At 31.0% G+C, this 16,516-nt stretch overlaps 1 pseudogene; it reads right to left on the bottom strand.

The window, feature by feature from the left end:
* LOC111298249 (bifunctional dTDP-4-dehydrorhamnose 3,5-epimerase/dTDP-4-dehydrorhamnose reductase pseudogene) overlaps nt 1-653 on the bottom strand; it is a 42,945-nt pseudogene extending 42,292 nt beyond the window's left edge.
* Nucleotides 654-16,516: the final 15,863 nt, after the last annotated feature.

Here is a 16,516-nt window from a genome sequence, read left to right as displayed (position 1 = left end):
AATGCCACAAGCCATAAGAAAATAAAAGATAAGTTGCATTAATATAAAGATCATAGTCTACAAGCCATAATGCAAAGTTATATTTACAAAAAATGTGGGAAAACATAAGAGATGGCAATAAGAAGGCTTCAGTGAGGTGGAGGTGAAAAATGAAGAGATGGAGGTAAAAGAGGAGAGTATTGCGAAGACTATCCCATGTGCTAAGGAGTAGACCTCATATGCTTAATATCAGCTCAAAGATGCTAAACTTGTGCCACAAGGTCATTTTGAGTTTTCTCCATGGACTCCAATCTAATGCTTATAGTGCCAACCACCGAGTGCAGGTTATTCATCTAAAGTAAGAGCATCTTTAGGGTACCTTGAGTGTCAAAAGGTGTGTTAGAGGGTTCTCCTTGAGGTGCAGGCATGTCTACAAAGTCTTGCTCCTCCTCTTCCTCTTGTGCAACACCAATATCCCTCTTTTTAACCCATTGGCCATCTGGAATTTCAACATACCCCATACTATGCAATGCGGGAGGCCCAAGAATGCTAAATGGGTCATTGATGCACATCTCTCGATTGCCTCTAGTGTTTACTTCCAAATGTCTCAAAAGATTGCTTATAGCATACCCATATACCAGAGTAACATCTCTATTCTGGACAATCCTCATCATGTCACTAAAAATGAAGTGCACCAAATTTGGTTTCTATTCATGCTTGATCTTGTACATCCATCAATAATCTTGTTTTCTAATGGTAGAGTATTGGGTCCCAAAAGGGGCTAACACATGGGTTATAATAAGGTGTAACAACCGATCATGCATGGGTAACCTAGAGGCTTGAAATCAAGTTGAAATGAAGGAATTTGTAAGAAATTTTGTTAAGAGGGATAAATTTTTAAGTGGAAATAAAATGAGAATGCCAGGGTTTGAAAAGAATGAGTTTGGGAAATAAGAAGAATAAGTGAAGGAGCTGAAATGATTGGCCAAAAGAGAAGGGACTTGATTTTTTTCCAATCAAAATGGTGTGCATCATGCCCAATATGCTTGACCTGATCGATCAGTTCTTTTATGTTTTCCCTTTAGTTTGGTACAAAGAGAATAACCAATCAATCCATTCCAAAGGGGATTGATTGGTTTTTTCTGTAGCATTATTTTTTTAAATTTAAAAACCATGTAACATGATCATTCAAAGATGCATAATACATTCATTCACAAGCTTAAAAAAAAATTGACAGACATTTGATCACTCAAGATTGCAACATTCATCATAACATCAAGAAATTCATTTCAAGGAACATTCATCATACCAAGTTCACCTCTAATTGCATAAAATCTATCCTTATCAAGAGGTTTTGGAAAGATATCAACTAATTGATGCAAGATATCAATATATTCAAGCACAATATCACCATTTTAAACATGATCTCTAATAAAATGATGCTTAATTTCAATATGTTTGGTTCTATAATGTTGAATTAGATTTTTTGTGAGATTGATGGCACTAGTATTGTCACATTTAATGGGAATATGATCCATGGTAATTTCAAAATCCTTCAATCGTTGCTTAATCCATAAAACTTAAGCACAACAAGTACCGACCGCTACATATTCGGCTTCAGTTGTGGATTGAACAACACTATTTTATTTCTTGGAAAATCATGATATAAGTATATTTTCAAACAATTGACAAGTACCATAAGTGCTCTTTCTATCAATTTTGCACCCACCAAAATCCACATCGAAGTAGGCAGGTAAAGCAAAAGATGAACCTTTTAGATACTATAATCCTAAATTAAGGGTGTCCTTAAGGTACCTAAAAATTCTTTTAATAGCAGATAAATGTGATTCTCTAGGTGAAGATTGAAATCTAGCATATAAACATACACTAAACATTATATCCGATCTACTTGTAGTAAGATATAGCAATGAACCAATCATAGACCTATATAATTTAGAGTAAACACATTTACCTCTTTCATCTTTGGCAAGTTTTGTTGAAGTGCTCATAGGTGTTAAGCAAGGCTTTGATTCTTCCAATCCAAACCTTATGAGCAAATCCTTGATGCATTTGGCTTGATTGATGAAGGTGCCATTTTTTGTTTGCTTTACTTGTAGTCCTAAGAAGAATGTGAGTTCTCCCATCATGCTAATTTCAAATTCACCTTGCATAATCTTAACAAATTCTTGATAAAGAACTTCATTAGGAGCACCAAATATGATATCATCAACATAAACTTGCACTATGAGAATGTTTTTTCCTTTTGTTTTAATAAAAAGTATAGTATCAACCTTTCCTTTATTAAAAATATTTTCAATTAAAAAATTTGACAATATTTCATACCAAGCTCTAAAAGCTTGTTTTAAACCATATAAAATTTTTTGTCAATTTATAAACATGATTTGAAAATTTTGGATTTTTAAAATTGGGAGGTTGCTCCACATACACTTCTTCATTTATAAAACCATTTAGAAATGCACTCTTGACATCCATTTGAAAAAGCTTGAAATTTTTAAAACATGCAAATGTAAGCAATATTTTAATGGCTTCTAACCTTGCAATTGAGGCATAGGTTTCATCATAATCAATTCTTTCCTTTTGATTATATCCTTGAGTTACCAATCTAGCTTTGTTTCTAACAACATTCCATGCTCATCCATTTTATTCCTAAAAACCCATTCTGTGCCTATAGTGGGATGATCACTAGGCCTAGGTATAAGATTCCATACTTGACTTTTTTCAAATTGGTTCAATTCCTCTTGCATGGCCAATATCCAATGATTATCTCTTAAGACTTCATCTATATTCTTGGGTTCAATATGAGATGGGAAAGCAACATAATTACACACATTATAAGAAGATCTATTTTTTACCCTTTGAGTTGGATCACCAATAATTTCACTATTTTTAACATATTTCCTTTCTCTATGGTGATTTGACTTTTTCTCTATATGTTGTGGCTCCACTAGAAACTCATTATCTTCCTTTTGATTGTTCTTCTCAATTTCAAGTGATGTATTATTAACATTTTCTTGAAGTATACCTATATCATCATCATTAAAGGCACCTTTCTCGGAGGTGGATTAGACTTATAAAAAATAACATGTGTAGACTCTTCAACAACTAATGTTCTTTTATTAAAGACTCTATAGGCTTTTGAATTCAAAGAATATCCTAAGAAAATCCCTTCATCACTTTTTGCATCAAATTTTCCAAGATCATCTTTTCCATTGTTCAAAACAAAATATTTGCAACCAAAAGGATGAAAATAACTTATGTTAGGCCTTTTTCCTTTAAAAAGCTTATAAAGAGTTTTCTTCAAAATTGGCCTAATTATAGCTCTATTTATAATATAACAAGAAGTATTTATAGCTTTCACCTAAAAATATCTAAGTAAATTATTTTCACAAAGCATGGTTCTAGCTATTTCTTCTAAAGTTCTATTTCTCCTTTCTACTACCCCATTTTGTTAAGGAGTTGTAAAAGCAAAAAAATTGTGGCTAATACCATTTTCACTACAAAACACATTAAGGCCAAGATTTTTAAATTCTTTTCCATGATCACTTCTAATATTGGAAATTGAGTAGCCTTTTTCATTTTGTATTTGCTTGCTAAAAGTGATGAATTTTTCCAAAGCTTCATTCTTTGAATGTAAAAAGAGAACCTGTGTGAATCTAGTAAAGTCATCAATAATAACAAACCTATATTATTTTCACCAAGACTCATTGTCCTAGTAGGACCAAAAAGATCAATATGAAGTAGTTAAAGAGGTCTAGTAGTTGAAATGCAATTCTTAGGTTTAAAAGAAATTCTTTTATGTTTTCCTTAAGCACATGCATCACAAACCTTGTCATTTTCATATTTTAATTTTGGCAAACCAACAACCAAATCATTTTGAGAAAGTTTTAAAATTACATGCATACTTGCATGTCCAAGTCTTCTATGCCAAACCTAACTCTCATTTTCTTTTTAAGCCATAAAATAAACATTTTTAGAGGAAAAATCATCTGGATCACTACATAAATATTTTCTTGATGATGTCCAACAAAAATAAGTTTGTTAGTTTTGATATCAATTACTTGACAGCACATGGATTCAAACACAACTCTATGTCCTTTGTCACATAATTGACTAATACTAAGTAAGTTATGCTTAAGTCCTTTTACAAGTAAAACATTTTCAATAGTAGTAGAAGAATTGTTACCAATGGAGCCAATCCCTTCAATTTGACCTTTAGAGTTTTAGGTACCCAAACTTTCTTAGGTCTTTGAGTGTTAATGCTAATAATTTTTGTACCTTTTGGAATACACTTCATTTTAGTAATCTCATCTTGAAATGTGCTAATTTCTTTTGGAATCCACACTCTTCTAATGAGCTTACCTCTATAAGTGACTTTTTTCAAGGAACAATATTGTATAGAATTACCCAATTTATGACAATATGCACATATGCTAGATGAATCATTTGGCTTAACAAGAGAATTCTTTAAATAAGTCTCTTTGTTGCCACTATCATAGCCTAATCCATCTTTGTCAAAGAATGCTCTTTGTGTTTCAAGCATGTCATTGAGTTTTTTATGTCCTATATAAAATCTAAAAAGTGAGTTATGCAAATTTTCATTTTTCTTAGTCAAGTCATTGATATTCAACTTTAAAAGCTCAACCTTTTTTTCTAAGTCATCCTTTGTTTTAGTCAATGATTCATTTTTTAGTTTCAACCTAGAGATCATTTTCTTATATTTCATGTTCATGTTCTTAAATTCTATGGCTAATTCATCATAAGCATCTTGTAATTCATCAAATGTGTATGAATTTAAATCATATAGATTAAAAGTTACCTTGGGCTTATCGAGAGCCATGAGACATAGATTAGCTACTTCCTCCTCATTTGATTCATCATTAGAAAAGTCATTATCACTCCATGTTGCAACCATTACTTTCTTCTTTGGCTTTATGATGTTTTACTTTTTTCATAAAGGACAATCAAATTTAATATGACCCGGTTTGTTACATTCATAGCAAATAATTTGATTCTTTTCTCTTTTACTAGATTCTCTTTTAACCATTTCCCTTTATGGTCTTCTTCTACTTGAGAACTTGTTCATCCTTATGAACCTCTTAAATTTCTTTGCAAACATGGCCATCTCTTCATCTTCATCAACCTCTTCTTGTCCAAGATTTTTCTCATCTTCTTAAAAGGTAGATTTGAGAGTAATGCCACCTTTCTTGATTGGTTCTTGTCTCTTATTGAGCTTCATCTCATAAGGAATGAGAGAACCCATTAGTTCATCCAAAAACAGTGTGTGAGGATCTTTGGACTCTTCAATGGCTATCACTTTAGCTTTGCAGCTCTTTGGTAGACTATTGAGAATTTTGTCCACCATCTTCACATTTGAGTAAGTCTTCCCAAGAGCTTTTAAACCATTAATGATGTCGGTGAAGTAATTTGATATCTCATTAATGGTTTCATCTGGTTTCATCTTAAATAACTTATAATCATGAGTGAGCATGCCAATTTTTGTCTCATTCACTTGATTTATACCTTCATAAGTGACAGCTAACTTATCTTAAATTTTTTTTGTATTTTCACACAAAGAAACTCTATTGTATTCATTAGGCTCCAATGCACAAAAGAGTGTATGTATTGCTTTGGCATTGAGTTAAGCCATTTTTATATCATTGACATCCCATTCACTCTCTTGCTTGATCACCTCTCTACCATCTACCATCACATTCAATTTGAAAACTATTTACAATGACCTTTCAAACTTCATAATCATTAGCTTGAATGAACAACCTCATCTTAGTGTTTCAAAATGAGTAGTTGTCACCAACAAAGAGAGAAAGTCTTACAATTGAATGCCCTTCACTTCTAATAGATATTGCAACTATTTCATTTGCCATAAGACATACCTCTTGCTAGCCACTGTATTTGTTGTAACTTAAAGATGATTGTTCCACATTGATCACCATATTTTTTTGAACCATTTTCATTATCACTCTTGGGTTGTTAACCTACAAAAAAGAGTACTTACTCTGATACCAATTGTTAGTTCAAATACTTGAAATAAACCAATAGGGGGGTGAACTAGTTATAATAAAATTTTTAAAATCAATACTTAATAATCATAAATTCACTAAAATAATTTATCTAAGCAAATAAACACAATGAATAAGAGTAAATAAGAGATAGAGTTAGAGAATTGGACACCAAGATTTATAAAGGTTCGATCATTTCTTTAGGCACCTACATCCTCTCCCTTAGCCTCTCTTGTCAAGGAGTTCAATCCACTATGTGTTGAAAGATACAACCTAGCTTCTCAAAGCTTTACACAATCAATACCACAAACTCTTAAGGGTTATCCTTTCCTTTAAGCTCACAAACTCATAATACAAAAGTTTTAAAATGTTTTACAAACTTAAAAAACCTTTCTTAGGTTGGGTGGTTGCTAATTTGAAGTACACAACAATATTGATAGAAATTTAGAGAAAAATTGATAGAAGTAGGATTTTTTATACTTTTCTTTTTTTGAACTACTTTGAATGCTTGAACAAGATGGTAGGTGAATAATAATAAGTTCTCTTAGCTCTTATTGCTCTTGTTCTATAGTGAAAGACTTCATTTATAGGTAAGAAGAAGTTGAGAGCCATTGCCTTACATTTAATGCTTCAAACCTACAAAACTTTTAAAAAAAATATAGTTGTTGAGGCTTTCTGTGACTTAGAGGATCGATCCTCTCCTTTAGAGGATCGATTGGGTTAGTTAGGAGAAAGCCCAAATTTGTGCTTGAAATGTCTTACTTGATTGATCAGGTAATGCACCTGATCGATCCATTCCTTAGGTGATTAATCCCCTATGTGGGGGGATCAATCCCTTTTGCTCATTTTCAAACAAGAAAAGCATTTTGTTTCAAAACAGACCTAATCTTTTAGTGGAGGGATCGATCCCATGCCTAGGTAATCGATCCCCTATGTGGGGGGATCGATCCTTTTTCTAGAAATTTGAGTGAGGAAAGCATTTTGTGTAAAAAGTGATCAATCCTTTTAAAGAAGGGATCGATCGGGTAAGCTTGAAACCATAACCAATCGATCCCTATAAGGAGGGGATCGATTGATTCTTGCCAAAACTTCACAAATTTTACTTCTAAAAGAAAAATGGATTGAGCCTTTGTCTAAGGGATCAATTTGGTAAGGGAAAGGATCGATCCTTTCCCTTAGGGGATCGATCCCTTCTATCAAAACATGCATTAATCCCTTTTATTCTGAGAATTTATCGTGTTTTAGTTCCTAAATAACTTTTGGCAAGATAAAAGAGTGGAAAAATGTTCAATTTAAGGTTGGGAAAGATTGATTCAAGATAGGCAAATTTTTATTTTGTCAAATCAAAACTTTTAATCAATTCAAGGCCAACAGATGGAAACATCATAAAGCTTCAAGTGCTTGACACTTCGTGTGTTTATTTACTTGCATTTTATATTGCTTGTGCTTTAATTTTTTTACTTAGTTTTTTTATATTTTTCCATTTAGTTCCTTTTGCTATTTAGATCTTGTTTTTATGCTTCTATCATGTTATTAAATCATGTTTAGGTGTTCATTGCATGTAGATTAAATGCCTTAAACATAGCACTTTCATTTCATGTATTTTTCCATCCATTCTTCATGCATATTTTTCAAGCAATTTTTCTTCACCTTGTGTTCGATTTTTGACTTGAGTGTCCTACATAGTTTTTGTCCATTTTTAAGTCTATTTATATGCTATGCTCATGGTTTTCACGTTGTATGTAGGAGTTGTGTGTTTTGTTAACATTTACCCTAGTATATCATTAGTTTAGGCTAGTTTTCTTTACCAAATTTGTCCACTATTTTGTGTAAAATCTGGTTCTTTTAGGAAAATGCTCACCTACACATTTTTGGTTTGTTTTCAAGTCTGATTTAAGGTAGTGAACCCAAATTTTGTAGATCCTTTGGGTTATGTTACATTTGCATAACATTTTAGTTCATAGGTCTAGTTGTAATGCATTTACAAGCTTTTGGTTTACTTACCCATTTTGTTCATTTTTTTTAGTCATTTTTAGGTTCTAATTTCCTACATATTTTTTTGGTTCATTTTTAGGTTTATTTCAAGGTTTTCAAATTTGTTTTACAATCCATTTAATTTCTAGGTCAGTCCCATAGCATTTTTAGTTCATTGATTTAGAGTATTTGCATTTTTACATGTCATTGTTTGCGCTTAATTTTTTTGCATGTTTTTGTTAGTTTTGGGGATAATTTTCATGCATCATTTTAAGCCACTTTTATATGCATTTTAAGATAGTTCAATTGGTTTTTGCAATACCTTATAGATTTAGGTCATTTTCTTTGCAGCAAACCCATAAGGCTTAGTTTTATGTTCATTGTAGTTTTTGGTTTTCCTTGAAAATTTTTGGTTGTTTAGTTAGTTTTGTAGTTAGTTGCCTATAGGCTTTTGTCCTATTTTGAGTCTATTTTAAGTTATTTAAGTCCCTTTTAGAGTTTGCATCCAATTTGGTCACATATCCATTTAGTCAAGTAAGCTAGACTACATTTTAGATTCATTTAGTTATTTTAGCATTTTTATTTATTTTAGGACCTTTGCATAACATATTTCCATGCCATTTTCATTGAGACTAGCTTAAATTTAATTTTGGTCACATGCCTTAGGATGTAGGTTAATTTAGAAGTTTACTTCTAGTTCATAAAGTGTTCAATAAAATGCCTCAATGAAAATTGATGGTCACTATTTACTTTTTAGCTTAGCATTTAGGTATTCTTTTATATTTTTAGGATATTATTTCATGCATTCCCATGTCATTTCCATGTTTAACTTTTTTTTTACATTCTATTCATTTTAGGCTAGATTACAATTTTAATTAATTTAATTTTTAAATTAAAAATGCTAATTTCCTTTTTTTGTTGTTTATTAGGTTTATTTTTGGCTTAATTTGCTATTACCAAGTTCTATTTCTCTTGCTCTTTTCTTTTTAATTGAAAATTTGATTCATGCCTTTAATTTTGTTTAGTTTACTTTTTAGTTTTATGATTTTCTATTTTTAGTAACTTTTCTGTTTTTAGTAGCCGCTAATTTTAGTAATTTTCCATTTGGGACTTTCATTTCCATAATTTGTAGTTAATTTAGGTTTAATTATTTAATAATTTATATTAGATTCATTTAGGGTAATTAGATAACTTGAAAATTTTCATAGGACCAAATATACTCAAAAGGTCAATATTGGTACTTACCCCTAAATCTAGAACCCTAAATCCTTGAGGAGATGATAATCCGGAATACTTCCAAACTTTATTATTTTTATAACCCGTACACTTGCAGTACTCTTAAAAGGTAGCAACACTCGACTTGAACATTGAAAATAGTTTAATGTTTACTCAATCTTATTCAACTATGTTAAGTCTTGTTCTTGATATTAACATATAAATAAGTTTTAGAACAATTCTAAACACTTATTTCTCTCTGACCAAAGATTTTTAGAGTTCATTCAATCAAGATTAATTGATATATTCTTTTGGTCAAACAAGGTGATGAATTCCATCTTAATTACTTCATGCATCTTCATATGCCTCATGTTATACTCAACTATACTTGGCTGGAGCATTTTTTGTTAGAACCATAAGTAAAGTCAAAATATAACATTTATCATATATGATCATAATAATCTCAAGTCAAAGGATCACTTATACAACCATTACATGAGAATGTAGCTATAAACACTATACAAACTACCATTAGCATTCTTATATCAGGTCATGTTCAGTAAACTTATTCTTGTAACAAGCACCCACATGTTAGCTCAAATTTACCCAAACTTTAACCCATGAGAACGGTTTCTTGCTTCATAAGCAAAAGCATAATCATGTGTTAGTCTAAACAACTTTTGTCAATATCCTCTTATTGATAAAGCATCAACCAGGAACTATTTATGAACACATTAGCTTTCGTGCAATGAGGATCTCATAATTACAATCTCAGTGCAATTTCTTTGAAAACGCTTGTTTATATTTCAAGGACTTTATCATGTAAACTTCAACAACAAATATATGAATACAAGCTTAATGATAAAACAATCAAGACCTTTATTACATATCAAATATAAAAGTATCACAATATGACAATATTTTTCACCAAAATTGATTCAACTTGAAGGACATATACCAATTTTAAATTTGCTAGGCATCTTTATTTATAGTGAAAATGGGGGAAAATGAGTATGAACCTAGACATTCCCAGCTTGGCTGAAACTTTCATTTGAATTTATAAGTGTTCTTGTTTTGGTGTAGGTAAAATGGTGACTAGGAATGAAGTTGCTTAAATGCTTCTGTAGTTGAATGGTGTTTTTTGATTGGTCCATATGTGTCATACATGCCACATCATTTGTATTTGAATTTGAAGGGAGAAAGGAGAGAAGATTTAAATAATTTTGAATTGATTCTCCATGACCTATTGATCTATTTTGCTTGCTTTCAAACTCTTTTAAATGAATTTTGACTTGTTCTTGCATCAATCATACATGTTCAAACCTAGCTTGCATGGTAATGTAGGACTCTTTTGAATTTAAATTGGCTTTTCACTTAAGGTAAGATTTTTCTTTCTTTTTTCCATGCATGGGCTGACTTTAAAATCTTTTAAGACCGAACCTTTGATTGGGCTTTAGGTTTTAGTGGAATACTCTTGTCAGCTTTGCATGGTATACGTGGCTACCATGCATGGTTAAATTGCTATAAAGCTTGGGTGGCCAGTTGAACATGTATTGAAAGTATCGAAACTTAGTCCTATTTTGAAAATAGGTGGGAGAATGTTAGACATAATTTCAAAATATGAAAATATTATTAATTAAAAAACTTAATAAAAAAGAAACAATATTAAGCTTAAAAAAAGTTTAAGATATGCTTCATGGTTAAAGAACAATGATTCTAAATCTTAAAGAATCAAAATTAGAAAATGTAATTGCTTAAATAGAAGAGTTAATTGCCATGCATTAACTAGAAGAAGTAGTCAATTGCCATAGATAAAGTAATCGAATACTCTAAGAAGGAGTTGACTACCCTGTAACCTAGAGTTTTCTGGAATTGAAAGAGGTTGATTGCTTAAAGGAAATAGTCATTTGCCCTATTTTATATATCGTTATAAAAATTGTAAATACAAAGAGGCAACTGACTGCCATCATGGTGGATTTAATTGTTTTAGTTGAAAAGTTGCAATTTCCTAACACATGAAAAATGGTTTCTCTTAGAATGAAAGTATGATTATTTAAATAAATCAATTTGTCCTTAATTATTCAAAAGTTTCTTTATGATCGAAGGAAGTGATCTTTGATTTAAGCAACACAATTAAAAGGTCAATCTTAGGATTCAATCTTTATAAATAAAAAAAATTGTCAGTTCATTTGGTACAATCTAAAATTCAAAAAATCTCTCTTCCTTTCATTCTTTTTTCATAAAAGGCTAGTTTCTTTAACACTATTTGCTACAAAAAGCTTATTAAAGACATGGTATTTTCATTCTCCCAAGTATGTTTAGTTGTTTGAATTCAATAATGCAAAGTACATCAAACAAGTCTTCATTATATCTTTGAGGCATTTCAATTCACCCCTTTTGCATGCCATAACTAGTTGGGGCAAAATAAACCTTAAGAAAGTGACATTAGTAGCATACATTAAAGCCATTCCTATTCATGATTAAATATTCCATTTGTTTGTTGAAAGTGCACAAGGGAAAGCTACAAGAACTTTTGATGACCATAAAAATTAGGGTTTTTTCAAGGTCATTTTTGCCTAAAAATTTTGAAAATTTTGGTGACCTTTGTTGAACTCCTAACATTGTGTCCTTTAATGTGCTTAAATTATTGTTTATAGGGTTGTATGAACAATTTAGACATTCTAAGCTAATTTCAACTTAAAATGCTTAAAATCTTGCTTGCCTTACATGATTTACATGAAGTGAATAATCCGTGCAAAGGTGGTGGACTAGCATTCAACTAAAAACCAAGGAAGCCTACATGTTCAATCGACCACCCAAGCCGAGTAGCATTTTGGCCATGCAAACCATGCAAAGGTATAAGAGCATTCAGCTAAAACCTAAAACCCACTTAAAATATCAATTCTAAAAGCTCCATAAAGCTAGCCCATGCATGGAAAGAGGAAATAAAAAGCTTACCTTAAGTAAAAAGCCAATTCAAATTCAAAAAAGTCATACACTACCATGCAAGCTAGGTTCGACCATGCATGATTGATGTAAGAACAAGTTAAAATTCATTTAAACAAGTTTGAAAGCAAGTAAAAGAGATCAAGAGATAATGCAAAATCAATTCAAAATTTGCCAAATCTTCTCCTCTCTCTTCTTTCAAATTCAAATGCAAATGATGTGGCATAGACAACACACATGGACCAATCCAAGCACACCATTTGGCCACATAAAGATCCACCTAAGCATATTCACTCCTAATCACCATTTGAGCTTCACCAAAATAAGAACACTTTTAAATTCAAATGAGAGTTTCAACCAAGCTAGGAATGTCTAGGTTTATCATTCTTGTCATCTTATTTCCATTATAAAAATAGATGCCTAGCACATTTGAAAAGCATGCCACACCTTTCCATTTTTTTATTCATTTTAATTCAGTTATTTTAAAGTTCTTTTCATCTCTTTTTTAAATTTATAAAGTTAATTTCAACCCTTTATTTCCAAGTTTACTTTCTTTGCCAATTTATTTTTACAAAGCCTTTTACAACACATGGTTATCCTACTTTTAATCTCTATTCAATTCTTGCAACATTTTCAATTCATGTTCCTTTTACATTTCGGCCAGCTCAATTGCTAGCTTGGCTTATCTTGTGAAGCACTTCAACTGACCCTTAAAGCATCATTCCATTCGGTTTCTTGTCTCTAATGTGCAATTAGCACCATTTGGTCTGTGGTAGCTTTTGATTTAACCCTTGCCGCTTTGCTCACCACTCTCAACCCATACATCATTTCCCTTCATTTGTTTTATTAAAGTACTTTTATTATAATGTTCATTTCATGCTTAATCACAATTTGTTCCATGCTTATTACCATTCGGCCTAGTAGTATTACTTAAAGATTGTTCATTCATTTAGCATTCTTTAGTATGTTTTAAGTTCATTTTTGTAAGAACTTTTCTACTTATCATATGCCATCTCTAATCACTTATCTTTCTTTCAGTCCCATGCCATTTAGTTTCATGCTAGTTTAAATTGTTTTATTCATTTAAGCTTCAATCCATACCATTCAGCCTCTTTTTCATTCATATCATTTGCTATATTCATGCAATCTTAGGTTAGACAACCGCTTTCTATTACTCATTTCATTTCATTACTTCTTGTCTTAAATCTTGTTACAATCACTAATCACCTACATTTGCATCAGCTAAACATAAGGCTAAAAAGATCAATTCTGGTACTTGGTTATCTCTGCATCCCTTATATAATCCTTGTGAGAATCATCTTACTCACTATTTTATTACTTGATACGATCTATGTACTTGTAGACATAAAAGCAGCAATCAACTTCACAAGTTTATTAGCAAGTGCACACAGTTATGTATTTCTTAAAGCCTTGTGTAACTAACATAATAAGTAGTGCAGATTTGGGTTCTCACATCTTAGATGGTGCAATAGAAATTCAAAGTGTTTTTTTCCAAGGAGATGGCTTTAATTAAAAATCAGTGCTTATTTTGTTGGTCTAGTCCGTGTGATGGTATGGTTGAATTAAATACTGATGGTGCTTCTTGTGTAATTTTTGAGGGTAGGAGGCTTTATTCGATCTAAGACAGGGAGTTGGTTTGTGGGATTTAGAGCTCATGTGGGCTTATGTTCAAATATTGTAGCTGAATTGCAAGCAATAAGGTTTGAATTGCTTCTCGCTTGGCAAGATAGTTTAAAAAAGTGGTATGTGAGTTAGATGCCAAGGTGGCTATTGACTTTAATTCAAGCAACTGACAATAATGTCTACCCTCTTGGTAGTATTACTGGAGATAATCGGGAACTTGTGAATAGGCCATGGCAGAGTATTTTTCAGCATGTATTAAGAGGAGGTAATTTTTGTGTTGATGTTTAGGCAAAGTCAGTTTGTGAGATAGATGTTGATTAATAAGAGATTTTTTAACATTCTCTGAATTTGTCAATGAGCTTCTTCTAGTGGATGGGTAGGAAATGACTTTCTCTCGAGATTTTATAATGTCTGAACCCTTTTCTTCGTTCCCATTTAAAAAAAAAAACAAAAAAAAGGAAGTGATGGTTTTTGTAATTTTGTGCAACATGCATCTTCCTTAAATCGGGCCATCACATGCGTTGTTTGTTATTTTCTGGGGCTGCTTTCTTTCACATTTCTCGGCTGGCCTACAAAAATGCGATTCGTTTGAAAGATTTTTAACCATTTCCATGTGTTTGAGTGTAGAGAATTACTTCTCCAAGACCAAGTGCGTCAATGATCCACTCTACTCTGGAGGATAATTTGTTGAAATTATTTAATTTGCAAGAATGTGATATATTGTCCCTTTGCTTATATTTGCTCTTCTTTTCTTTAGTCAACTGCCTAAATATTGTTTATCTCGTCCTCTTACATCTCTCTCTTTGACGATGGTCTTGTTTTCTTTACATTTTATTATCAGTAATTAGTAACATCTCATATTTCAAATTGACATTTTTTTTATTTCCCAATTTTATGTCAAAATTAATGCCATTGCCTTTATTTTTTTAGAAATTACTCTCTTTAAAGCATACAGATATTGACTACACCAACCAGAAACAATAATTATGAGGAAAAATTTACGACTGGAAAGCCTTCAAGATCAACCTTGTGATCTTTCATTGACAACTTTTCCCAGTCATGGGCATGAAAAAGGATTTCCTTGAAGAGGCGATGTTAAAGCCACAAAAGCTATATTGATTTTGGAATTAGATCAATGAAACTTGGACCAAAAAGTATGAATTTGAGTTACTCAAAACCAGTGGCATTCATATATAAAAGTATTGAGATCGATCAATTATACTGAATTTTCTCAAGTTAATTTTCAAACCTAATAAAGTGAGAACTTTCTGATAGTAGCTTCAAATTTAAGTGATTGATGTCGGGAGGTATGTCATTGGCAAACTTTTTTAAAGGGCCCCCATGTGTCCCCAAGGTGGGCAAACGTACATGAGAAAAACGATGCAACTCAAGTAAACGCATGGATCAGCCAGTAAACGCATGCAACTCAAGTAAAGCCAGTTTATGAATTACGATTTATTTTGTAAAAATTATAATTTTTAATATATAAGAAATCAATAAATTAAATCAAACCATTAGCAAAGAATCAACAAATATTAGTTCGTTTTTTATATTCTTAGTGGAGTTTTAACTTCAAAAGCGATGTTAATATTAACATGTCTCACTGTTTATTATATTAATTTATTTATTATTTTTAATATATTGTAAAAGGATTTGTATCATTTGTTAATCTTGTTAGTCAAGTATAAAAATTCTACACAAATGAGATAATTTTTCCTATATAATTAGAGAGCCTAGAAACTATAAGCTACAAACTTTCTTGAAATTGAAATAAGAACTCAAGGATTCTCTTCCATGAGGACCGGTAAAACTTGTGTAAGGTTCAGGCGTTGAGAGCTAATGGAATCATTTATTGATTTCCCTGTTCGTTGAATTTTATGGTTTTGGTTAGGTTTTATGGGGTAAAAATCATTAATGTCAATCCTGTCAAAATGATTGAGATTATTATACAAGTAAGATATACGATTGGACACTCAATTAATTACAGTTGTGTTTTTAAAATAATTTATTTATCATTAATTTTTTTATTTAGTTATTTAAGTTTAAGAATGTGTTTTTTTTTTATTCACTCATTGATCTCCAATAATATGATTGCTATATCAATTATCAAATGGTACGTGACACTGCAACATCATATTCATCTATCACATCAGTAATGGATAATGCCACATGATTTTTTAAATGATGTGACAGTGCATGTGATAATTTTTAACTTATATGTACTGTCACGTCAACATGTTATTAAAAATTAATGATCGAATAATAAATAAAAATATTTATTCAAATTTAAGTAAAAATTTAATATGTAGTAAAATATTTTTAAAAATTAATAATTAAATGATTATTTCAAAATACATAGATAACTAAATGACTAATGGTATATTTTATCGTTATTATATTAGTTGAATCACTTCTTAACTTTAACTCCGTTTGTTTGACAGAGATATCTGAAAGCCTTAACATGAAATCTTCAATTCACGTATTTACTTATCAGCAACGTGGGAGTATCTGCACATCCCATATTTTATTGAGTTTTCCATCTTATATAAATATATAAATCCAAAATCTTTGATAAAGAAGGAAATAGTCTAATATGGATAACTTATATTTTTGACATGTGAATGGATTTAAAAAATCACCATGTGTTCTCTAATAAATGCATTTTATTTATTTAAAATATTTTTATTTTTTTTATAGTAACATTTTTATTACTTAAAAAA

The sequence above is a fragment of the Durio zibethinus genome, chromosome 16 (assembly GCF_047325235.1).
Source record: "Durio zibethinus cultivar Kanyao isolate XHJ-2024 chromosome 16, ASM4732523v1, whole genome shotgun sequence".
Lineage (NCBI taxonomy): Eukaryota > Viridiplantae > Streptophyta > Magnoliopsida > Malvales > Malvaceae > Durio > Durio zibethinus.
The sequence above is the reverse complement of the archived record's forward strand: the minus strand, read 5'-3'. Positions and strand labels throughout refer to the sequence as shown.